At 40.9% G+C, this 27,454-nt stretch overlaps 2 long non-coding RNA genes across 2 annotated transcripts; one reads left to right on the top strand and one right to left on the bottom strand.

The window, feature by feature from the left end:
* Positions 1-3,007: 3,007 nt before the first annotated feature.
* Positions 3,008-5,596, top strand: LOC132633857 (uncharacterized). The gene is made up of 3 exons (XR_009579877.1): positions 3,008-3,240; positions 3,993-4,043; positions 5,336-5,596. It is a non-coding gene; the product is annotated as an uncharacterized LOC132633857 (long non-coding RNA).
* A 6,943-nt stretch (positions 5,597-12,539) lies between these two features.
* Positions 12,540-17,116, bottom strand: LOC132631060 (uncharacterized). Its single transcript, XR_009578808.1, has 2 exons — positions 16,378-17,116; positions 12,540-12,738 (listed from the first exon to the last, which is right to left on the bottom strand). It is a non-coding gene; the product is annotated as an uncharacterized LOC132631060 (long non-coding RNA).
* Between the last annotated feature and the right edge of the window lie 10,338 nt (positions 17,117-27,454).

Genomic DNA, 27,454 nt, shown 5'->3' with positions numbered 1-27,454 from the left:
TATAAGTTGTGAAATATGTATATGTAAATGTATGTATGTAAGGAAAGATATATATGTAAATGTATATATATGTAAGTTGTAAAATATTCTGCCAACTTCGGATTGTGACACTTCTAAAGTAATTGGTCTATAATACATCCTATCTGATAGCCTAAATATTGTCGATGTCCAACCGTTCTTTCGTCTATATCTTTTCAAAATATGCCCCAGTTATGGGTTCAAAAGGGTATGCTAAACTTATGTTGTGGTGTGACCGAACCTTATATAGGTTGCCTACGTATCCTTCCAGGGAATCAGGTCAGAACGTAGTTCGTAAAGTATATAAGAATGGTTTAAAATTTTCTAATAAGGGACCGAACCCGATCTGGATTGCCTACGTATCCCGCCATGGGAATCAGGTCAGCGTAGTTCTGTTATATAAATGGTAAAAGATTTGTTGGATTTTTATCTAAGTGTGACGAATCTGTATATTAATAGTCTACGAATCCCGCCAAGGGAATCAAGCCCTGTGTGGTTTTCTTTGTGTAAGGATTTTTGGATTTCCTGTTATAGCGCAACCGAACCCTATGTGGGCTGCCTACGTATCTCACCATGAGAATCAGGTCAGAACGTAGTTCGTACGCATGCAAAATCTTTTGATTTTTGTTCTAAATGCAACCGAACCCTATGTGGGCTGCCTACGTATCCCCCATGGGAATCAGGTCAGCGTAGTTCGTACGTATAAAAGGAAAGGTTGCAAACTAGGTTGTCTCACTTAATGTCGTCCTTTGATCTCTTCTTGGGTCGCTAGCTTTCAGGCTTATGTTATCACCTATCGGCTATTTCAATTCTTTTGAGTGGAATCTTGTCTTGTCCCGTAGTTTCTTTGTTATTCTCTTGGGATGTATGTTGTCTTATTCGTACATTTCATGTCACAATCGTAGAGTTGACAGTTTTGATAAATAAAGTAGAAAATAGATGATTAAGGAAAATCAGAAATGCATTCATAGTTTTTGCAATTCATGCTTCCATAAGGTGAAGCAAAACAAACAAAATTTTGGGTACGGTTCAAGCATCAATAAAAGAAAATGAGTTCACTACATGTTCATGCTACCAAGGCTCCCGACGGATCGGGGACGGAGTACAAGTCCAATTCTTCAGAGTCTTTCCTGGTTCGGCGCCCCCATATTGTCAGTGCCTTGGTGTTGCGAGTAGTTGTTTTAGATTGTTCCCACGGGAGCGACAAAGTTGATGATCTGGCCATTTTTACCCTTCTGATTGACACACTGGATTCTTTCAAATCTTAGCATCTTTGTGAGCAGGTAAAGGATTGTTGACCACATTGGGCTTAGCTTCAGCAAGCTGGATTACTCCTTCCTTAATCAGGACTTCGATTTTGTTTTTAAGCCCATAGCAATCTTCAGTGGCGTGCCCAACAACTCCAGAGTGGTATGCAAAGCGTTTGGAACCATCAAACCATTTTGGGATAGGCTCAGGAATGTTTCCCTCGATCGGTTGTATTATGCCTGCTGCTTTCATTCTTTCAACCAATTGAGCCAAGGGTTCAGTGATCTGAGTGTAATTACGGGTGTTTTTGGTGTCAGGGTTTGGACGGGCTCTAGGTATAGTATGTGGTCGATTTTGGTAAGTTGGAGCTTGGTTGGGTTTATACGGACGTGGGTTTTGATGTGGAGGCGCTCGGGGTTGATAGTAGTTTGCTTGGGTATTGTAGACAGGGTAAGGAGATAGTGGAGCTTGGTAGGATTCAGGGTAGTGGTAAGGGTAGAAAGGTAGTTGTGGGTGGTTAAAGTATGGAATGGCTTGGCTCGGCTCATGCCCTCGGGCGTTCATGACTGCAGCGACATCTTCCTTCTTCTTTTTAACACCGTTGATAGAACCAGATTGAATAGCTTTGTTTATTGCTTGTAAAGCAATAAGATCCTGAATTTTCCCCGATTTGATTCCTTCTTCTAAGGCTTCTCCCATTCGGACAACTTCTGTGAATTTTTGTCCCATCATACCTATCATTTTCTCGTAAAATATGCCAGCCTGGCATTCAATGAAGGTAGCAGTCATTTCTCTATCATTCATCGGAGGTTGAACCCTGGCCGCTTCTGACCTCCAACGTAACGCATACTCGCGGAATGTCTCAGCTGATTTCTTGGTTAACTTAGTCATGTAAACTCTATCTGGCGTGATATCGGTGTTAAAACTGAATCTGTCCATAAAGGCTTGCGCCATGTCACTCCAACCTCGCCATTTACGGACGTCCTGTTGTGTATACCAAGTAAGTGCTTCGCCAGATAAGCTTCTTATGAAGAGCTTCATCCTTATGTTCTGGTCTCTTCCCACTCCAACCAGTTTGTCACAATAAGCCCTTAAGTGTGTATGAGGGTCGCCTGTTCCATTGAATGTATCAAATTTCGGCGGTTTGTAGCCCACGGGTAAATCGACGTCAGGTTGAACACAGAGATCTTCGTATTCTACACTCTTGGTTCCCCTAGCAACTTGAAGGTTTCTCATCGCTTCTTTGAGACTGTGGATCTCTTTTAGCAATATGTTATCTGCCCCTGCCTTTGCATCCTTTTCCATTTCCTCGTATTGATCTACTGTTATATCCTGCATTTTCGAACGTCGAATTATTTGTAAGTTGAGGTGGGGCCCACACATCAATATTTTTTTTGGGACATGTGAAAAGTTATATGAATCGTATATATAAAGTTAAACACAACCCGTGAAGGGCCCTGGGGCCAAATCAAAGTGGAAGCCCTCCAAACGATTATTTTTAAGAAAACGTTTTCGGATGACCTGACTTGGAGGGGCAAAAACGGCATTATAAGTTTAGAATTTGGGACAATTCCCAGATATAAAAGTTGTAGATAATTAAAATAGCTTTCCAACGGTAGGTCGTGGGCTCCCAGACGACGTCGGTACAAGGAGATATGGACATTTTAAGGCGGAAAGGTCAAGCTGGGCAGTGAAATGGGCCCAACCCGATTCCAATCCGGGTCAGGCCCATTTCCTTATTATTTAAGGGAGTTTTCAGCCTCCTCCTCCACATTTCAGATCAGAAAAGATCCAGAAAATTCCATTAGAGAGAGAGAGAGAAAACTTCAAGGCTAAGAAGGTCATTTTGATCAAAATCCGAGCTCCGAATCCCGAAGCTCATGAAGAGAAAAACGTTGTACGTTGCGTTGCCTTCAATTTGAGATAAATATTGGTCTTGGGGGATGAAATTTTCGTGGTGGATCTTCTGATAAGGTATTTATAAAATTCCTTTTATGTTATTAAAGTGTTTATTTAGAGTTTTAACGAATTAGAACGGAGAAAACAACAATATAAACTCGTTTGTTGTTTTGTTGAAATTTATGGGTGAGGGGCTGTTTTAATTGAAATTGATGGACTGATTTGAATTAATATTTTGGTTGTTTTAATCATGGATTATGTGAGGAGAGTGAAGGAACTTAATGGTTATTAAGTTGTTGTAGGAAAACATACAACTTTGTTATGGTTTATGTAAAAATGGAAATGAAAGTATCAAGAGGAAAATTATGATTATTGTGGATGAATTTGGAAGATGGAAATGTATAATGAACTTGTATGTTGAAGGTTAGGAAAAATTGGAAAAGTAGTGGCTTAATGGAAAGTTTGAATGTTCGCACACCTTATGAATATTGGGTGAAAATGGTATGGATGCTTCCGATGTATGTTGTAATGAATTTGGTGGGTGATGAATATCAAAATAACAAGTTTGGTTTGGAAATGTAAGTTTGAAACGAAAGATGTGTCGTTATGCCGAAACGATGGCTAGTGATGCCATAGTGTGTGTTTTAATGTCTGTTGTTGTTTTTGCTGTTGTTCTGGGTTGTTGTGTAGTGAATTGAGCCGAGCTAAGTCTCGGGGATGTCTTATATACAGAGGAAATGCTGCCGAAATTTCGGTAGGCAAACATGTGTTAAGTTGGATTATTGAAAAGTTTGAAACTAACAAATGGTAAACTTGACCATTTCTAGATTTTGGACGAAATTGGGATTGACGCCAAGCGAGCGTAAGGCGCTATCGAGGTATGTGAAGCATTTCCCTTTGTTCCTAGGCATGTTCTGGATGTGATAGGCTCGGCCGCGAGCCTTAAGTACGACTCCGTTCCCCGGAATTCGAGACGGAAAACCGCTCCAATTCCTTCAATTCAATTGAAGCTATTTTCTTACAAATTGCCTTTAAAGTGAGTTTTTGTACAAAATTTCCCTAAACGGAGTCGGAACACTTCCAAACGATTATGGATGACCTCATAAGGTCTATTAGCGATAATTTACATATGTTTCCTCGAGTTGGTCCGAGGCGGGCCCGCAAGGCCCGATATCTTCTGTAATACTTTAAATACTTCCGTTTTATTCGATTTTCTCAGAAACCATCTGAACTATTATTTTGATTATGATACAACTATTTTTATGAAATTCTTATAAAATAACTTCTGAACATCTGAGAATCCGATTCTGATAATAATCTGTCATGCCTTCCCAAGTAGGATATAGGCGCGTACTATGCATACTATCCGTATACTCTGATTTTGTCTCGCCGTTTGGCACCCTTTAGTCTGATTGAGTATGTATGTATGTGGTTTCCCATGGATCTGTTCGTTGCTATCTCAATGCATTCCTTCACTGCGTCCCGGGCCAGGTTCTGTTATCGTACATATTTCTCTGCATTGTTCACCGCTTCCCTCGGCGTACGGGCCGGGATCTGTATGTCTGTATGATACTATGATCTGTGTATGGGGATGGCGGCCAGGATGGCATATGATCTGATCTGATTCTGTCTGTCCACCGCATCCCGTACTAAGAGGGCCGGGTTCTGTTTACCGCGCCCCCAGATAGGGCCGGGATCTGTATGTCTGTATGCATGTGCCATCAGTGTTTATATAAGCACGTGCCTCCGTATGATTCTGTATGATTTAGTATTACTCTGCACTACTCTGCATGCATAATTCTGTCTGGTATACTTCTGTCTGTCCGCCTGAATTTCGACTATGTCTGTATGTCCGTATGGATTCTGGTTCTGTACGTCTGTATGGGTTCCGATTCTGTACGTCTGTATGGATACTGATCCTGCTCATCTGTCCGGATTATGATTCCGTCTGTCTATCTGAACCATGATTCTGTTTATCTGTATGGACCACGATTCTGTATGTCGGTCTGCATCATGACTCTGTCCGTCCGTCTGATGTATGGTTCTGTCCGTTATATTTCTGTGACTCCGGTTCGGACTATGATTGTATCTGTTATGTTTCTGCTTTACATACTCGGTACATTTTTCGTACTGACCCCCGTTCTTCGGGGGCTGCGCTACATGCCCGCAGGTACAGACGCACCAGGTGATACGCCGCCAGCGTAGGGTTCTGATTCAGCTGTTTTGAAAAGCTCCTTTGATCCGGAGCATACACTTTTGGTATATATCTTCTGTTTTCCGTATGTTCTGCATGTATGGAAATTCTGGGTACGACGGGGCCCTGTCCCGTCATATGATTCTGTATGTCTGTAGAGGCCTGTAGATAGATGTGTGGGTTACGGGTTTCGTCTGTATGTTAGCCTTATCGGCTTATCTGTAAATGTCTGCATGTTCAGGTATATATATATGTTTGCGCGTGCCGTATCTGTATCGGCCTACTTCTGTAATATCCGTTTGAAAAAAAATCTGTACGATACGAAATTCGGTCAGGTAGGTATGTAGGGGTACCCAGCTAGGGTGCCAGTCGCGGCCCACGGGGTTGGGTCGTGACATCTACCTCGGGTTGGAACCTGACCGTTACTGGGTTGGTAAAGGCTTGTGTTTCTGCGGCATATACTGGAGGAACATTTTGTGCATTAGGGGTGACAAAGTGTGCCCCGTGTATATGCTGGGTTGGATAAGTTTGGACGATGGGGGTGTTTTGGACAAGAGGTGGTGTGTTATAATTGGTGTTTATAGGTGGTTGATTTGGTGGGTTTAAAGGAGTGGTTGTGGGTAGTGGATTAGTGTTGGTGGGTAAAGGAACATAGGGAGTGTGAACTAGTGGTTGATTTGGTGGGTTGACGAGTGGTGGATTAGGAGCAGTGTAGGTAGTATAGGTGGGTGGTTGATTTTGTGGAGTAGTATAGCTAGTGTAAGTGGGTGGTTGACTTTGCGGGGGAGTATAGTTAGTGTAAGTGGGTGTTTGACTTTGTGGGGGAGTATAGGCGGATGATGGATTTGGTGGATTTGTGGGGGTGATCGGGGGTAAGTTGTTGTTGGTAGGTGGATTGTTTTGGGGAGGAAACTGCTCAGGAACTGGGGATTCGAGTGATGGGAAACGAGGTGGTTCTGGTGCAGTATTGCTAGGGTCAGAAGGTGAATTTTGGAGTGTGATGGATAAATTGGTCAAGTCCCTAACCTGATTTAGTTCTCCACGTAGATTCTCAATTTCTTGAGTCAGGCGGGCGATATGTTCATCCCGTTGAATAGCAGTTCCGTGTTCGGAAGTCTCGGGCAGATCGCTAGAGATCACGATGTTTTCTACACCAGTTGGAATAGATGTGGCCGGATCAGACATAGTAATTTCATTTCCTTGGACAACCCAACTACGTTCAGGTAACGATGACGTCTTTGACCTCGTGATGTAAGGATGGTCGGCCATCGAGTGTCAACACGAATCAACTCTCTGTTTGGGAATAAGATAAAATAGACATACAGTATAAACGATGTTAATTTCATGAACATATCTAGGTAAAGTCATGGTCACGTAAAGTCGAGTAAGGCATGTAGCAAATAATTCATCAAATAGAGTCAAACAAATTGTCAAACAGATGTAAACGATTATATTAAAAATAATAACGCGTCCTAATATGCATTTGACCTCTTTGTGCCAGAGGTGGGCCTAACGTTGTTTGAAGGGTAAAGTGTGTCATAATATGTCATCCTGTTGCTTTGATTAATTAAACAGATTCTATTTCCCCAAACTAAAGTACAAAAAATTGTGTAACATTTATTACATATCAAATGAATACAACATGAAGTGTTTCCGAATCTAAGTAAAGTAAATACAATTTCCTATGTCTAACTTCTAGCTCCGTTTTTTATGCCCTTGATCTTCGTCATTTGTTGTACTCCAATGTGAATCCATACCTGTCTCCGGTTGTTTTCGGGGACTTGATGCTACGTCTCCGGTTGTTTTCGGGGACTTGATGCTATGTCTCCGGTTGTCTTCTGGGACTTGATGCTACGTCTCCGGTTGTTTTCGGGGACTTGATGATAAATGATGTAGTCGTTTGGCTTATGCGGGTGAGGCTGTGTAGCCATGTGATGTCTCCGGTTGTCTTCAGAGACTCGACGCCAATCCTGTAAAATAAAATATGTGAATTCTTATTTTAGGGTAGAATGACCCAATATGTCCTATTTTAGGGTGGACGAACCCAAGTATCCTATTTTAGGGTGGAAGAACCCGATATCCTATTTTAGGGTAGAAGAACCCAATATGTCCTATTTTAGGGTGGACGAACCCAATGTATCCTATTTTAGGGTGGAAGAACCCGATATCCTATTTTATGGTGGAAAAACCCAATATGTCCTATTTTAGGGCGGACGAACCCAATGTATCCTATTTTAGGGTGGACGAACCCAAGTATCCTATTTTAGGGTGGAAGAACCCGATATGTCCTATTTTAGGGTGGACGAACCCAAGTATGTCTCCGGTTGTTTTCGAGGACATGATGCATATGCCGTGTGAGGCATTTAAAGAAATTATATCCAATTAAAGGCGGACGAGCCTAAAATGTCCTATTTTAGGGTGGACGAACCCAAGCATGTCTCCGGTTGTTTTCGAGGACATGATGCATATGCCGTGTGAGGCATTTAAAGAAATGATATCCTATTAAAGGTGGACGAGCCTAGAGTGTCCTATTAAAGGCGGACGAGCCTAAAGTGTCCTATTAAAGGCGGACGAGCTTAAAGTGTCCTATTAAAGGCGGACAATCCTAGAGTGTCCTATTAAAGGTGGACGAGCCTAAATGCTGTGTGTTTGCGAACAATGATGTTGTCCCTTTGTCGGGCGTTTGAAAGTAATAATGCAATGCGATGCGGTGCCTTTGCAGTGTGGACATTTGAAAGCAGTAGTGCATATGCAGTGCGATGCTTTTGAAGAAATGATGCCCTATTAAAGGCGGATGAGCCTAAAATGTATAGTTATCCTCGGGGTGTGATATTGATGCCTCCAGCGGTCTTGGGAGATGCCTTCAGCTGTCTTTGGAAACTTAACAATGATTCCTGCAAAGTTCAGAGTAAAATGGTTAAAGCTGGTAAAGTATATGATAAAATAATTGATAAAGTATGGAGTAAAGTGGTGGAATAGCCGTCTGGCTCATGATGTTGATGGTATCGTGACAGGCCAAATTTAGGACACGTAATCCTGATTTAATTCGCCTTCAATCTCGTCAACCTATAAAAACAGGTGTATAAAGTTATAAAATTATTTTGATAAAAATAAATTAAAAGATAAGGTTGGAAGTAAAGTCGTATGGCTTTTGAGGCGAGGCCACAATGGCCCTGATTGATAGACTTGACTGTTGATCTCGCGAGTTTAAGTTCCTGCACTCAAAGAAAAATTCTTAGTTTGGGAGGGGGAAGTTGATTCGCGTTGACTCGAAGCTTGACGTTGTTGGCTGCTCCATTCGTCTTGTTTGTTTGGATCTTGTGATCTCCGTACAAATCTCGGTAGATGACCAGTGGTGAAAAATGATTGAAAGAAAGTATTTCATTTGAAAGGTAGGTATGTAAGTATATGTATAAGGAAATGTAACTATACGTATATAAGTTGTGAAATATGTATATGTAAATGTATGTATGTAAGGAAAGATATATATGTAAATGTATATATATGTAAGTTGTAAAATATTCTGCCAACTTCGGATTGTGACACTTCTAAAGTAATTGGTCTATAATACTTCCTATCTGATAGCCTAAATATTGTCGATGTCCAACCGTTCTTTCGTCTATATCTTTTCAAAATATGCCCCAGTTATGGGTTCAAAAGGGTATGCTAAACTTATGTTGTGGTGTGACCGAACCTTATATAGGTTGCCTACGTATCCTTCCAGGGAATCAGGTCAGAACGTAGTTCGTAAAGTATATAAGAATGGTTTAAAATTTTCTAATAAGGGACCGAACCCGATCTGGATTGCCTACGTATCCCGCCATGGGAATCAGGTCAGCGTAGTTCTGTTATATAAATGGTAAAAGATTTGTTGGATTTTTATCTAAGTGTGACGGATCTGTATATTAATAGTCTACGAATCCCGCCAAGGGAATCAAGCCCTGTGTGGTTTTCTTTGTGTAAGGATTTTTGGATTTCTTGTTATAGCACAACCGAACCCTATGTGGGTTGTCTACGTATCTCACCATGAGAATCAGGTCAGAACGTAGTTCGTACGCATGCAAAATCTTTTGATTTTTGTTCTAAATGCAACCGAACCCTATGTCGGCTGCCTACGTATCCCCCATGGGAATCAGGTCAGCGTAGTTCGTACGTATAAAAGGAAAGGTTGCAAACTAGGTTGTCTCACTTAATGTCTTCCTTTGATCTCTTCTTGGGTCGCTAGCTTTTAGGCTTATGTTATCACCTATCGGCTATTTCAATTCTTTTGAGTGGAATCTTGTCTTGTCCCGTAGTTTCTTTGTTATTCTCTTGGGATGTATGTTGTCTTATTCGTACATTTCATGTCACAATCGTAGAGTTGACAGTTTTGATAAATAAAGTAGAAAATAGATGATTAAGGAAAATCAGAAATGCATTCATAGTTTTTGCAATTCAAGCTTCCATAAGGTGAAGCAAAACAAATAAAATTTTGGGTATGGTTCAAGCATCAATAAAAGAAAATGAGTTCACTACATGTTCATGCTACCAAGGCTCCCGACGGATCGGGGACGGAGTACAAGTCCAATTCTTCAGAGTCTTTCCTGGTTCGGCGCCCCCATATTGTCAGTGCCTTGGTGTTGCGAGTAGTTGTTTTAGATTGTTCCCACGGGAGCGACAAAGTTGATGATCTGGCCATTTCTACCCTTCTGATTGACACACTGGATTCTTTCAAATCTTAGCATCTTTGTGAGCAGGTAAAGGATTGTTGACCACATTGGGCTTAGCTTCAGCGAGATAGATTACTCCTTCCTTAATCAGGACTTCGATTTTGTTTTTAAGCCCATAGCAATCTTCAGTGGCGTGCCCAACAACTCCAGAGTGGTATGCACAGCGTTTGGAACCATCAAACCATTTTGGGATAGGCTCAGGAAATTTTCCCTCGATCGGTTGTATTATGCCTGCTGCTTTCATTCTTTCAAACAATTGAGCCAAGGGTTCAGTGATCTGAGTGTAATTACGGGTGTTTTTGGTGTCAGGGTTTGGACGGGCTCTAGGTATAGTATGTGGTCGATTTTGGTAAGTTGGAGCTTGGTTGGGTTTATACGGACGTGGGTTTTGATGTGGAGGCGCTCGGGGTTGATAGTAGTTTGCTTGGGTATTGTAGACAGGGTAAGGAGATAGTGGAGCTTGGTAGGATTCAGGGTAGTGGTAAGGGTAGAAAGGTTGTTGTGGGTGGTTAAAGTATGGAATGGCTTGGCTCGGCTCATGCCCTCGGGCGTTCATGACTGCAGCGACATCTTCCTTCTTCTTTTTAACACCGTTGATAGAACCAGATTGAATAGCTTTGTTTATTGCTTGTAAAGCAATAAGATCCTGAATTTTCCCCGATTTGATTCCTTCTTCTAAGGCTTCTCCCATTCGGACAACTTCTGTGAATTTTTGTCCCATCATACCTATCATTTTCTCGTAAAATATGCCAGCCTGGCATTCAATGAAGGTAGCAGTCATTTCTCTATCATTCATCGGAGGTTGAACCCTGGCCGCTTCTGACCTCCAACGTAACGCATACTCGCGGAATGTCTCAGCTGATTTCTTGGTTAACTTAGTCATGTAAACTCTATCTGGCGTGATATCGGTGTTAAAACTGAATCTGTCCATAAAGTCTTGCGCCATGTCACTCCAACCACGCCATTTACGGACGTCCTGTTGTGTATACCAAGTAAGTGCTTCGCCAGATAAGCTTCTTATGAAGAGCTTCATCCTTATGTTCTGGTCTCTTCCCACTCCAACCAGTTTGTCACAATAAGCCCTTAAGTGTGTATGAGGGTCGCCTGTTCCATTGAATGTATCAAATTTCGGCGGTTTGTAGCCCACAGGTAAATCGACGTCAGGTTGAACACAGAGATCTTCGTATTCTACACTCTTGGTTCCCCTAGCAACTTGAAGGTTTCTCATCGCTTCTTTGAGACTGTGGATCTCTTTTAGCAATATGTTATCTGCCCCTGCCTTTGCATCCTTTTCGATTTCCTCGTATTGATCTACCTCGGGTTGGAACCTGACCGTTACTGGGTTGGTAAAGGCTTGTGTTTCTGCGGCATATACCGGAGGAACATATTGTGCATTAGGGGTGACAAAGTGTGCCCCGTGTAAATGCTGGGTTGGATAAGTTTGGACGATGGGGGTGTTTTGGACAAGAGGTGGTGTGTTATAATTGGTGTTTATAGGTGGTTGATTTGGTGGGTTTAAAGGAGTGGTTGTGGGTAGTGGATTAGTGTTGGTGGGTAAAGGAACATAGGGAGTGTGAACTAGTGGTTGATTTGGTGGGTTGACGAGTGGTGGATTAGGAGCAGTGTAGGTAGTGTAGGTGGGTGGTTGATTTTGTGGAGGAGTATAGCTAGTGTAAGTGGGTGGTTGACTTTGCGGGGGAGTATAGTTAGTGTAAGTGGGTGTTTGACTTTGTGGGGGAGTATAGGCGGATGATGGATTTGGTGGATTTGTGGGGGTGATCGGGGGTAAGTTGTTGTTGGTAGGTGCATTGTTTTGGGGAGGAAAATGCTCAGGAACTGGGGATTCGAGTGATGGGAAACGAGGTGGTTCTGGTGCAGTATTGCTAGGTTCAGAAGGTGAATTTTGGAGTGTGATGGATAAATTGGTCAAGTCCCTAACCCGATTTAGTTCTCCACGTAGATTCTCAATTTCTTGAGTCAGGGGGGCGATATGTTCATCCCGTTGAATAGCAGTTCCGTGTTCGGAAGTCTCAGGCGGATCGCTAGAGATCACGATGTTTTCTACACCAGTTGGAATAGATGTGGCCGGATCAGACATAGTAATTTCATTTCCTTAGACAACCCAACTACGTTCAGGTAACGATGACGTCTTTGACCTCGTGATGTAAGGATGGTTGGCCATCGAGTGTCAACACGAATCAACTCTCTGTTTGGGAATAAGATAAAATAGACATACAGTATAAACGATGTTAATTTCATGAACATATCTAGGTAAAGTCATGGTCACGTAAAGTCGAGTAAGGCATGTAGCAAATAATTCATCAAATAGAGTCAAACAAATTGTCAAACAGATGTAAACGATTATATTAAAAATAATAACGCGTCCTAATATGCATTTGACCTCTTTGTGCCAGAGGTGGGCCTAACGTTGTTTGAAGGGTAAAGTGTGTCATAATATGTCATCCTATTGCTTTGATTAATTAAACAGATTCTATTTCCCCAAACTAAAGTACAAAAAATTGTGTAACATTTATTACATATCAAATGAATACAACATGAAGTGTTTCCGAATCTAAGTAAAGTAAATACAATTTCCTATGTCTAACTTCTAGCTCCGTTTTTTATGCCCTTGATCTTCGTCATTTGTTGTACTCCAATGCGAATCCATACCTGTCATAGAAACGTTAGTCATCCCCTCCCTCCTAAAGTTTAATTAATTAGAGCAAATAGTCAATATTTAGGCACGATTATCCTTCAAACCTGCACATAGAGTATGATTGGTGTCACTCGGGGTCGTGAACCCGCTTGGACGTTTGGGTAAAGTCATCTAATGGGCTTAATACACCAAGGGTATTAAACCTCCTAGGATATGAAATGTATGCTCTTATAAAGTGTGTTGGTTTAGCTCTATCTTAGGTTGACTAGGAATGGGTTCACTAGACGCAAGGTTCCCGAGCGGACAACTCGAGTGAGAAGGCTATGCGGTCCCCGTTACTCGGGCACCCCGCGCATAGGCCAACTCTCCTAAAATTTGGATTCTACGAAAGAAATTTGCGGGTGCGCAAAACACACCTCGCGTGTACGTGTGATAGTGTGAATTTCCAGAAGTGGTGGAAATATGAACGGAATGACAATTTATCAAAGCAGTAACACATAAATAGTTTATATCAAGACGAACAGTTTATATCAAACAAACAGTTTATATCAAACAAACAATTAATAACATGTAAAAATAGTTAACAAATAAATAAAGTGATTCCAAATAAGCACACAAATCCTATTTAAACTAAGTCCGTTATGGTTAGAACCTAGGTAAAGTCCCCAGCGGAGTCGCCAAACTGTCACACCCCATTTTTAACCTCGGGAAAGTTAAAGTTAGAAGTACGACATATTGGAGATTCCTGTTTTTTGTTTGTTGTTAAGGAGTCGCCACCTAATTATTTACGGTGAATTAGGACACCTAAAGTTTATTAAAGTAGTTATCTAAAGTTGATATTGTTGTAAAGTCTACGAAACCAAAAGATTCTAGGTAAGGGTTCAATTAGTCTAAAGGGAAGGTATTAGGCACCCTTTAAGACCCATTAACAATGGTTAACCGACCGGACTTATGATTAATTGAGCTAAGGGTAAATATAGTATTATAAATGTTTGGGAAATAACCTATAAATATAGCTAAAGTTTTTTTAAAAGTAAAAGGTAATAGTGTTATTAGAAATAAGACATGTAAAATAATAAGTTGTATAAAAGAATATGCCTATTGTTACTTTGTAAACACGACTTATAAATGTTATTAATTTTTAACGAAAGTGTAATAATAATGTTTAAAATAATACTTGTAGAAAATGTAGTGATTTGATAAGAGTTTAATTATAAATAAACCAAAAGAAATGGGATGAGTGATGTTTATATATATATGGAGAAAAATGACTAAAATTTAAAAGAGTTATTTAATAAAAGTTTTAAAGGTTGTTTAGACAAATATGAATTTCAAGTGTTGGAAAGAAACTAAAGTGAAAGAGTTATTCGTTGAATTAGTTTGCCTTTTATTCCTTAGATTAAGCTAATCGTTAGTGTAGGATTGGTGATGTTTTAAGTTTCTAATAATAGTGAGCATAAATTATTATTCCTTTAGCCAAAGATGTAATCATGCTATCTTTAAAAAATCAATTATTCAAATATATGTTATAGGTACTATAAATAGTTTTAAAAAATAGAAATGAATGTAATTCGTAGAATTAACTACCCAACTAAACTAAAATCCTTAATGTTGCTAAGGTTTATCTTAGTTAGCAAACAAAATGTTAGTCATACAACACATATTAAATGCGCACAAAAAAAAAAAAAAAAAAAGAGATGTAATATAAATGGGCTCAGCCCACTCTCCAGAATTGTTATGGTCCGCTTGCTGCTGTCTGTCACTGCTGCTATTGGGCTTCAGCCCAACATTTTCAGGAACTGTTTCAAATGGGCTGGACACGAGAAGAATATATTGTTGGGCCTTTCGTCCAACACCGAATGCGGAGAAGGACGAGTCTCTCGGACTCGTGTGCGATAGTCATGCATAAAAATGAAAGGAAAAGATTAGTAATAAGGAAATTTACCTGAGGATGTTCATTAAATTCACGCATAACATGAATGAACACAGTTACTGATTTTAGTTTTAGTCGATTCGCGTGATACAAAAGACGGTATATCTATCTCATATTGGGTATACCTATTTCTTATGCACTTATGAATGTATACATGTAGCCTGTATATCATTGGGGGGGTCTTTTAGAGAACATCAGATAGTAAAGGGGCAGAAAACAACCAAATGAATCATGCTAAGAGGGAATTGATACCTAGAGATCACATATAAATAGTACCAGAGTAGAGCTTCCCCAGTAATCAAAATCCCATTACTACTCTTTATAAACCGCTAACAGTTAGAATAGAGACATGAACCTGCTCTTGCCTAGTGCAAAAAAAGTCGACTTGCTGCTATGCTGAAAACAACCTACTTAACGGTGGAAGTTGAGCGAGACTCTACTATGAAGACTAATTGGCTTTGGACAGTCTAAACTATCTCTTTGAATATAAGAAGTACATGTGAACTTAGCATGACCAAAAGAGCAAAGATCCACATAACATAGGCATATTCTCTTTAAGGGATAGTAAGTCATAAAAACCAAGGAAAATGCAGTGATAATGACTTAATATTTTATTTTTAGCGAGGCAGCAACCAATTTCCCAAATGCAACAGTTCGCGAACACTCCTAAGGTGAAATAAGACTAAACTGATCTATATAAGACTTAAGCATGCAAAAAATGGTTGATCTGTTTCTATTTGTATTGCACATACAACCAGCTATATAATCAAGCAAGACACATAAATAAGGCCTACCACTAACTTAACACTGTAGAGAAAAAAAACAATACTGATTAGGACAAAACTGGAAACAAACAAACCATATTGTGAACTCAGGCCAGTTTATTGACATGTAGAATTTAGGCTTAAAACTCATGTCTATGCTGCTATTGCTAAAAAAAAAAAAAAAAAAAAAACAACAGGGGCCAGATTATTCATAAAAAAAAAAACAGCATCTGCATACTAAAACTTAAACCAAATATGAACTAAACTAGTAACCAGCCCCAGTTCACACAAAACAGACGCATTCGACAAGGATATTCATGTTCGCAAATGGACATATTTAATGACATAGAGATGAAAAACAGAACAGGGCAACAAAAATCCATACTTTCGCATATATGTTATAAACTGAAACGACATTAAATATCTAAATTCGTAAAACTCAGCTTTGCTTGATTAGTTCTAGGTTCCTAATAAACAAGACAAAACCCAAATGATACCCACGATATTCAAAATATAGAAACCAATGAAGAGCAATCCAATGAAGCAAACAATTAAAGTTCAGATCCAACTTAATACCATTATGACGCACAAGCTAATAATTCAGAGTCTACATAACTGATATACACGATATACACTCCAATATACAAATTCTTATAGCTTAAATGCATGCAGGAACTGTATACATCTAGTATATTTTAGGTATATCTCCCATACTCTCAAACAGAAAATCAACACTTACACAAATAAGCCACGCTTGAACATTATGAACCAGCCAACGTCTTTGGCTATACTAACATACCCGAGTGCCGCAATCATTAAGAATACGCTATATTAACTAACCTAAGTTCGACTAAACCAAATCACTGCCAACCCAACTGTTAACTAACACATCATCATAAATTAAAACCCAACACGCAGAATGCTAAAAATTAAAGAAAAGGGAAAGGTTTACTGACCTTTTGTAGGTGCAATGAACGGGGTATGAATCTCGGATCTCTACTCGAACCCGAACGAACCCGATTAAAGTAACTGTGTTTTTGTAAGGAAAATTTGTATATTCCAGATCTTTTGTCCAATTTTCTTAGGTTTCTTGCTCAACAAAAATCCCTCTTTTTCTAAAACGATGCTCAGTTCCCTCCCCAAAACTAAAAATCCTCCTCCCTCCTGGATTCACTCCCCTTTGATTTATAAGGTTTCATTTGTATTAAAGTAAAAGGAGGAGCGTATGAGAGAGACGAAGCGAGGAACAAGCGTGGGGGACAAGGGGAAGTGGAGAGACAGACGTGGTGGGGAACAGAAGTGAGTGGAGGGATGATGAAGGAGGCAGAAGAAGAAGAAGAGAAAAAGAAGAAGACGATGAAGGAGGCGGAAGAAAGAAGAAGAGGGGAAAGGGGATGAGCGGAAAAGAAGGAAAAAGAAAAAGAAGTGCAAAGATGTTTAATTATTCCTCTTTCTTTTTCATTCCTTTCTTATTCCAAGTTCACCGCACCAATTCCTCTTATCTCTCTCTTTACTTTCCTTCTTTTTTTTTCTTTTTCTTTTTTGGGTAAATAACATTATCAGGAATTTGTCCTTTGTAAAATAATATTTTGACAAAATAAAAATTATAACACGTCGTTTTAAAATACGAGCTTCAAAATGAGTCCAATATTGATATACTTTCGAGCAATTGCTTATGAGATGAAAATTATTGATTCTTCCTCCTCTATTTAATTATTCTTGGGTTTCTGATTTAATAACTAGTACAATATATACTATGTGAAGACAATTAATAATTAATATGTAGAAAATAAGGATTTAACAAAGTGTTGTCTTGTAATTAATTTAACGATTCTAAACCCGAAAAAAATGAAACGATGACGAATATTTAAAAAATTGGTGATAAAGTAATGCTCGTGATGTTGATAGTAAAGTAGTGAAAATTAGTAATAGTGAAAATAAAGTGTTCAGCTCGTCAATAAATTTAGAAGCCCGAGTAAATAAATTGAAATAAAGGAGGGACAAAATTGGGTGTCAACACTCATAACTTAGAAGAAAGTCTGCAACAGCAAAGAAGTGAGCTCGAGCATGATAGGGTACATGGCAAGAGGGCCAAATCTTCGGGTTCGATGAGCGAGTTCAGAGGTGGGCACAGGCAGCAGTTTTCCAGGCATTCAGGCTATTCTATGATCAGCACACCTCCATGGTTTTTGGCTAGAGATTCGATAGATCTACTCGTTCCGGGCCGAGTCAAAGTTATTCGGGGCCTCAGTTCAGAGATGATTCAGGTCAGTCAAGTCCACCCATACCACGATGTTCCCAGTGTGGGAAGTTGCATTGGGGTCGATGCCGATTGGGTTCAGATGTTTGCTATTCATGTGGTCGACCAGGCCATATTATGCGTGATTGCCCCTCAGTTCATGGTAGAGGTAGGACCCAGCCTTCAGGGTCGGTAGCCGGATCTTCATCATTTGTACACCCTATGGGGCCAGGATCACAGGCGCCAGTCGGCCATGGTAGAGGCAGAGGGAGAGTTCCCAGTTCTAGCGGTCCTCAGTATCGTGTTTATGCTTTGGCTGGACGCCATGATCTTGAGTCTTCTCCTGATGTGGTCACATGTATATTATCGGTATTTTCTCATGATGTATATGCTTTGATTGATCTGGGTTCCACATTGTCATATGTTACTCCACATATTGCGGGTCGATTTAGAGTCGAACCGAAGTCGATCAAACCTTTTGAGGTGTCTACGCCCATGGGTGAATCAATAATAGCTAGCCGAGTGTGTAGAAATTGTGTAATTGTGATTTGTGATCGTCGTACCATGATTGACTTGCATGAGTTACAAATGGTAGACTTTGATGTTATTATGGGAATGGATTGGTTGGCTTCTTGCTATGCCAATGTTGATTGTACAATGAAAATGGTTCGTTTCCAATTTTTGGGAAAACCAATTTTAGAATGGAAAGGGAATACGGCGTCCCCAAAAGGTAGGTTTATTTCCTATCTAAAGGCAAGGAAAATGATCACGAAAGGATGCATTTATCATCTAGTTCGGGTTCAGGATGTAGGAGCTGAATCGCCAACTCTTCAGTTAGTCCCCGTGGTGAATGAATTTCCGGATGTTTTCCCGGAAGAGCTCCCAGGCCTTTCTCCCGAGCGGGAGATTGATTTTGCTATGGATGTGTTGCCAGGCACTAAGCCTATATCTATTCCTCCTTATAGAATGGCTCCCGCAGAATTGAAAGAGTTGAAAGACTTGCTTGATAAAGGCTTTATTAGGCCTAGTTCGTCCCCGTGGGGAGCACCCGTATTGTTCGTCTGAAATAAAGATGGCTCCATGAGAATGTGCATTGATTATCGGCAATTGAATAAGGTGACGATGAATAACAAATATCCTCTTCCGAGGATTGATGACTTATTTGATCAATTGCAAGGTGCCAAATGGTTTTCAAAGATCGATTTGAGGTCCGGGTATCACCAAGGGAGAGTTAGGGAAAAAGATATCCCTAAGACAGCTTTCAGAACAAGATATGGTCATTTTGAGTTCCGGGTAATGTCTTTTGGGCTAACTAATGCACCGACAGTGTTTATGGATTTGATGAACAATGTGTTCAGGCCCTTCCTGGATTTATTTGTGATTGTATTCATCGATGATATCTTGGTGTATTCTATATCCAAGGCAGAACATGCGGATCATTTGCGTATTGTCCTTGGAGTTCTTCGAACTCGAGAGTTGTTTGCAAAATTCTCCAAGGGCGAGTTTTGGTTGAACTCAGTGGCATTTCTGGGGCACATTGTTGCAGCTGATGGTATTCGAGTGGATAGTCAAAAGATTGAAGCCGTGAAGACTTGGCCAAGGCCTACAACTCCTACGGAGGTTCGCAGCTTTCTGGGCTTAGCAGGTTATTACAGGAGATTATGTGAGAGCTTTTCTTCTATTTCTACAGCACTCACAAAGTTGACCCAGAAATCAGCAAAGTCTCAGTGGACAGATGCTTGTGAACGTAGCTTCCAAGAGTTGAAAGATAGATTGACTTCCGCCCCAGTCTTGACACTTCCAGAGGGATTAGAAGGATATGTTGTTTATTGCGATGCTTTAGGTGTTGGGCTAGGCTGTGTATTGATGCAACGTGGTAAGGTAGTTGCATATGCTTCTAGGCAATTGCGAAAACACGAGAAGAATTATCCAACCCATGAGGATATTTATACAGATCATAAGAGTCTTTACTATATCTTCAATCAGAAAGAGTTGAATTTGTGGCAACGATGATGGCTGGAATTGCTAAAAGATTACGATGTTGATATCTTGTATCACCCTGGAAAGGCGAATGTTGTGGCTGATGGTCTCAGCCGTAGATCTATGGGAAGTTTGTGTGATGTTCAACCAGAGAAGAAAGAAATGGCCCGTGAGCTCCAGCAGTTAGCTAGCCTAGGAGTTCGAGTAGTGGACTCAGGTAGCAGGGGAACTACTATTCAGAATCCAGCAGTCTCGTCGCTAGTAGCGGAAGTGAAAGAGCGGCAATACGAAGATCCCATGCTAGTGCATTACAGAGATACACTCCCTCAGAAAGAGGAGTCATCATTTGAGCTTTCAGGAGACGGAGTTCTTCGATGCTGAGGCAGATTATGCGTCCCTGATGTGGGAAGTTTACGCCACCAGATATTGAGAGAAGCTAATTGTTCCCGCTATTCTATCCACCCCAGAGCAACAAAAATGTATCATGATCTTAAGTCCCTATATTGGTGGAATGGAATGAAGAAAGATATAGCGGAATTCGTAGCTCAATGTCCCAACTGTCAGCAAGTGAAAATCGAGCACCAAAAGCCGGGTGGATTGTTGCAAGACATAGAAATTCCAACTTGGAAGTGGGAAGTAATTAACATGGACTTCATTGCAGGGTTACCCCGTTCTCGACGTAAGTATGATTCTATATGGGTGATTGTGGATAGACTCACGAAGTCAGCTCATTTCTTACCGGTCAGAACGACATATGTGGCAGAAGATTATGCAAAGCTTTATGTTAAGGAGATAGTGCGACTTCATGGGGTTCCAGTAACTATTATCTCTGATAGAGGGACTCAGTTTACAGCCAATTTCTGGAAGTCTTTCCAAGAGGGTTTAGGGACCCAAGTGAGCCTTAGCACGGCATTTCACCCGCAGACCGATGGACAAGCTAAGCGTACTATTCAGACCCTTGAAGATATGTTACGGGCATGTATGTTAGATTTTGGAGGTAATTGGGATGATCATTTGCCATTCATTGAATTTGCTTACAATAATAGTTATCATTCTAGCATTCAAATGGCACCGTATGCAGCTTTATATGGGCGAAAGTGTAGATCCCCAATTGGGTGGTCCGAGATAGGAGAGACTAAATTGATTGGGCCAGACTTGGTCCAGCAAGCCATAGAGAAAGTCAAGGTGATATGAGATCGATTGTTGATAGCCCAAAGTCGCCAAAAGTCTTATGCGAACAATCACCGACGAGACTTAGAATTTCAGGTCGATGATTGGGTATTTTTAAAAGTGTCGCCAATGAAAGGGGTGATGAGATTTTGCAAGAAAGGGGAGTTAAGTCCTAGATACGTTGGACCCTATAAAATTATCCGCAAGGTGGGTCAGGTAGCCTATGAAATTGTCACGACCCAACCCCGTAGGCCGTGACTAGTGCCTGATCTGGGCACCCAAACCCATCTATCAAATGCATTCAAGTATATAGCAGAAGCCGACGAGGCTATATTCCAAATTTAGATAATTTCCAGAAAAATTTCGGCAGAGTTTCCTTTGTTTTACAGACTATCCAAAATAACCCTGCGCACAGAAAATACTAACAAAGGCCACACCGGCCAACAAGGCAACATGTAAACATATGCGGACCGGCCGCCGCGGCGAATGGGATCTCCCCAAACACATCATATACACACATCCGAACAGAAAGACCCAACCCACAAACATGTCCACAAACCTCTAAACAGACCGACATAATCATATGACGGGACAGGGCCCCGCCGTACCCAAATAGTCAGATATACAGAAATATATATACATAACAAAAGATGTATGTACCAAAAGTGGACTCCGGATCAAAAGGGAGTACTCCGAAATAGCAGAAAGTGGAGCCTACAGTGGTGGATCACCTGTGTCTGTACCTGCGGGCATGAAACGCAGCCCCCGAAGAAAGGGGGTCAGTACGAAAGATGTACTGATGTAAAGCATAGAGTACAGAAATATGAGCCACAACTGAAAATAAGCAGGATACAAAAGGGGGAATACTGAATAGTATATCAGAATCTATATCAAAATCATATATACATAATGCAAACAAAATCATGCAAAGCTCAGGAACGTGGTCACCACTCCGACACTGGTGCCACACACAGCATAACACCAGAAGGTTCAAATCTCTGTACATCCCCGAGCACACATATCATCATAACATATCACCAGCCATATCACAGCACAACACCAAACGAAACCCGGCCCTATGGCGAGGTCTCGGGAACCGTAACACAGCATACGACCGAATTTATCATAGTGCGCACGAATCATAACCGGCCCGGGAACCGGTGAACGAAGTCATAAGGGCACGAGTGGAGTCGTGAGCAAACAATGCAATTTGTATATCAAAATATTATTTGAAACTTGATAAGGTCATACGTCAATTCATTAGTCAAAGTAGTCGAACAATTAACTAGTACGGAGTTCATTTCACAAAAGTGTTCCCGAAATGGTATTTATAGCCCCAAAATATAGTTTAGCATTTTGTGTTAATCGAAACATTATTTTACAATAGGCAATTTCATAACAAAAGTTCCGTATCACAATTTTACAAAAAAAAGAGCCTAATAGAGCAAACGAAGGCATCTCGGGGTTAGCGGACCCACCTCGGGTCAAGTCGAGGTGGCAGACATAAATCACGGACATTTGGGGGTCTATGGAACCATACAGAAAGGTTTCGAAGTGATCCGACTACGTTTGCATAAGTTTCAGACGTTTGGTTACTTTCCAGCCAAGATAAGGTCTTTAAGATTCAATTCGATTGAATGAATAGTAGACATTTCTAATTCGGATTTCGAGGAACAAAATTGCTCCCGGGGTTCCGATATTGACCTAGCATACCTAAGACATGCCAAAAGAAGGACTGGGTAGCCTTACATACCTTATAGGCGTCTTACGCTCGCCCAAAACTCAGTTCCCGTTTTGCTCAGAATCTGCAAATGGTCAAAGTTACCAATTAAGGATTGTAAGGCTTAAGAATTCACTTAACTTCATTTTTGTCTACCGAAATTTCGGAAGCATTTCCCCTATATGTATAACACCCCCAAGACTTAGCTCGGCTCAATATACATCAACACAACAGCCCACAATATCACAAACATCATAAGTCGCAACAAAATAAGTCTAACGTCAATATTCTTTCTTTCTACATAAATCGACAACTTTCATTCAAACTTCACAATACCAAACTAATGTCCACATTAATGTATTCATTTACTCATTCAAGGTTATTCAAACACATCCCAATAATATTCCGAGCAATATACACAAGTTCGAATGATTCGTCACTTTCCATATTCCATCCGAAACGTCAACAACTACGACGAACATACTAACTCGCATTGTTTCATTCAAAATTCATTAACAACAACCATAATCAACATTTAAAGTCTTACTTTCACAATTATATAAGAATATACAACAATCATATAAATTCCCATAAGAACCTGCAACCATCTTCCAATGCCAATTCAACTCGTTAAACTTTCATTTACGCCATAAATGCCACAACGACGCAATTAACAACTAAACAAAATCAAATTCACTTCCCTTACTCTATGTTACATCACACGGCCACTCACCACTCCACACACACATACGGCCTCTCATAAACACAACACCATTTCAAAATCTTCATGCAACATTAATCACTATAACATATACTCCCATTTCATAACATAAAAACATAGAATTCTCACCTTTTTCTTGAAATTCCGACTTGCCGCAAACGTGATTCTTTCGCCAAACTAATTGTATCACGTTGAAGAGCGTCTTGCACTTGCTACAACTACAAGAAGGACACGATTTTATGATCAAAGCAAAGACTAAAAAAAAAAATTCCTTTCCTATAGGTTTCGGCCGAGAGCTCTTTGAGGTGCTTTCTTATTTTTTTTTTTGTTTTGTTTTGTGTTTCTTGAACACTCTATGGATAAGCATACATATATACACTTGATTAAGTGAGCACATGGAAATCACATGACCATTAAATGGGGCTTGGGCCTAGGCCTCTTGGCCGGCCACCCCTTGGTCTTGGGCCTCAATTCTTATTAAATTTTTTCTTGGCCCAATTCGTTAAAATCTCATTTTGTAATTCCCGAAACTAATTTCCGAAATTCCAAATTTTTCCCTTGGACTTCCCCGACGTCTTTGCACCAACACTTCCATAAATGACATCAACATATTAACTAAAATCAAAATATTGCCTTATAACATACAAGTCTTAATTATTTTCAAGATTTCCAATTATGCGAAAACACGGGACATAACATTCTCCCACCCTTAAGAACATTTGTCCCCGAATGTTAAATTAGTCTTATAAAGTCGTACAGGCATAACGGGGGAGTCTCTCTTTTATAATTAGTACACATAACTCATTCGTCAATCAATACAACAAACTTGAAGGTTTAAATTACCTGTGGTCGCAGGAAATAAGTGGGGGTATTTCTTCTTCATCTCATCCTCCGACTCCCATGTCATTTCCTCCCGATTGTTGTTGCGCCACAGGACTTTAACAGAAGGCACTTCCTTAGTGCGCAGTCTCCGTACCTGTCGGTCCAAAATAGTTATAGGCTGCTCTTCATAAGACAAGTGCTCTGTTACCTGAATATCATCCACTGGGAATATCATGGAAGGATCACCAATACATTTTCGCAGCATAGACACATGAAATACCGGGTGTACTGCCTCCAAATCGGATGGTAAGTCCAGCTCATAGGCGACCTCGCCTATCTTCCGAACGATCTGATATGGCCCGATATACCGCGGGCTTAACTTACCCTTTTTACCGAATCTCATAACACCCTTCATAGGCGACACCTTCAGAAATACCCAGTCGCCAATCTGGAACTCTAATGGTCGACGTCGTCTGTCTGCATATGCTTTCTGTCGACTTTGTGCAGCCAATAATCGCTCCCGAATAAGTTTTACCTTATCCACTGCTTCCTGGATCACATCTGGCCGGATTAATTTAGTTTCGCCCATGTCGAACCAACCAATAGGAGATCTGCATTTTCTACCATAGAGGGCTTCGTACGGTGCCATCTGAATGCTGGAGTGATAACTGTTATTATAGGCAAATTCAATAAGCGGTAAATGATCATCCCAGCTGCCTCTGAAATCAATAACGCAGGCCCGCAACATATCTTCCAGCGTCGGAATAGTGCGCTCGGCCTGCCCGTCGGACTGAGGATGAAAAGTTGTACTGAGACTCACCTGAGTCCCTAATGCCTCCTGAAATGACCTCCAGAAATTTTCCCTGAACTGGGCACCTCGGTCAGTAATAATAGATACAGGGACCCCGTGAAGTCTGACTATCTCCCTGATGTACAATCTAGCGTAGTCCTCAGCCGAATAAGTAGTCCGGACCGGAAGAAAATGGGCTGATTTCGTCAATCTGTCAACAATAACCCAAATAGAGTCATACCTGCGTGGAGTGCGCGGTAATCCAACAACGAAATCCATATTAATCATCTCCCATTTCCAGGCTGGAATTTCCATCTCCTGTAATAACCCACCGGGCTTCTGGTGTTCAATTTTAACCTGCTGACAATTCGGGCACTGACTAACGAACTCTGCAATATCTTTCTTCATACCGTTCCACCAATACAAACTTCTGAGATCATGATACATTTTAGTGGAACCAGGATGAATACGCATTATGCGCCTCGTCCATGATTTGTCGCCGTAAGCCTGCAATATCCGGAACACAGAATCTGCCTTCATATAATAATACCCCTTCAGGTGAAATTTCAAACGGAGTCTTGTCTTTATTAAGGGCCACATCTCTATACTGAACCAGGATAGGATCTTCAAACTGACGCTGCTTTACCTCTGCTATAATAGATGATTCAGCAACTGCACGAATAGAAATCCCAGAATCTCCAGAATCCGCCAAACGAACTCCAAGGCTGGCCAACTGATGAATTTCACGAACCAAGTCTTTCTTATCAGATGGTACATCAGCTAAACTGCCCATGGACTTGCGGCTAAGTGCATCTGCTACCACATTGGCTTTCCCAGGATGGTACAGAATATCAACGTCATAATCTTTCAATAATTCAAGCCATCTTCTCTGCCGCAAATTTAGTTCTTTCTGCTTAAAAATATACTGGAGACTCTTATGGTCCGTATAAATATCAACGTGGACCCCATATAAATAATGCCGCCAAATCTTCAAAGCATGAATCACCGCGGCTAACTCAAGATCATGAGTGGGATAATTCTTCTCGTGCGGTCTGAGCTGCCGGGAAGCATAGGCTATGACTCGACCGTGCTGCATCAACACGCAACCTATCCCAATACCAGAGGCATCACAGAAGACAACATACTCGTCTGATCCTTCTGGAAGAGCTAACACTGGTGCTGTAATTAATTTTTCTTTCAACAGCTAGAAACTGCGCTCGCAGGCATCGGTCCACTGAAATTTCGCTGCTTTCTGAGTAAGCTTCGTCAGTGGTGCTGCAATAGAAGAAAAAATTTCCACGAACCTGCGATAATATCCGGCTAACCCTAGAAAACTGTGCACCTCTGTCGGTGTAGTAGGCCTGGGCCAATTCTGTACAGCTTCAATTTTCTGCGTATCGACCCGAATACCGTCTGCTCCGACAATATGCCCCAAGAAAGCCACAGAAGTTAACCAGAATTCACATTTGGAAAATTTAGCATACAATTTCTGTTGACGGAGAGTGCCAAGTACCGTCCTCAAATGATCCGAATGCTCCTCTGCTGATCGTGAATAAATCAAAATATCATCGATAAACACAATCACGAACATGTCCAGGAAAGGCCGAAATACCCGATTCATCAGATCCATAAATACTGCTGGAGCATTAGTCAACCCGAAAGACATAACTCTGAATTCATAATGCCCGTACCAGGTCCTGAAAGCAGTCTTTGGGATATCAGATTCTCGCACTCGCACCTGATGATAACCTGAGCGTAGATCCACCTTTGAAAAATATTTAGCACCCTGCAACTGATCAAACAAATCATCAATCCGGGGGAGGGGATATTTATTCTTTATAGTCACCTTATTTAATTGTTGGTAATCGATACACATGCGCAATGACCCGTCTTTCTTTCTTACAAATAATACCGGCGCTCCCCAGGGTGATGTACTGGGTCTGATAAAGCCTTTATCCAACAAGTCTTTCAGCTGCTCTTTCAACTCCTTCAATTCAGCCGGTGCCATTCTGTATGGAGGAATAGATATAGGCTGCGTATCCGGCAACAAGTCTATAGTAAAATCTATCTCCCGTTCAGGCGGAAGACCCGGAAGCTCATCTGGAAACACATCTGGGAACTCACTAACAACAGGAACAGGCTGAAGAGTAGGTGTCTCGGCTGTAGTGTCATGCACACGAACCAAATGATAGATATAACTTTTCTGAATCATCTTCTTAGCCTTGAGGTACGAAATAAACTTACCCCTCGGCGATGCTGTAGACCCGAACCACTCTATAACTGGTTCCCCTGGAAACTGAAAACGGATTACCTTTTTCTGGCAGTCAACATTAGCATAACAGGAAGCTAACCAGTCCATACCCATAATGACATCGAATTCCAGCATATCTAATTCTATCAAATCAGCTTTAGTGCAGCGATCACATATAGTCACAGAACAATCCCTATATACCTGCCTCGCTATAATACAATCCCCGACCGGTGTAGCGACCTCAAATGGCTCTATAGGCTCAGACACTATCCCAATTTTACTAGCAACGAGCGGGGAAATATATGATAAAGTAGAAGCAGGATCAATCAGTGCGTATACA

Source organism: Lycium barbarum, chromosome 3 (genome assembly GCF_019175385.1).
Source record: "Lycium barbarum isolate Lr01 chromosome 3, ASM1917538v2, whole genome shotgun sequence".
In the NCBI taxonomy this organism is placed as follows: domain Eukaryota; kingdom Viridiplantae; phylum Streptophyta; class Magnoliopsida; order Solanales; family Solanaceae; genus Lycium; species Lycium barbarum.
This window is presented reverse-complemented; position numbering and strand designations above follow the sequence as displayed.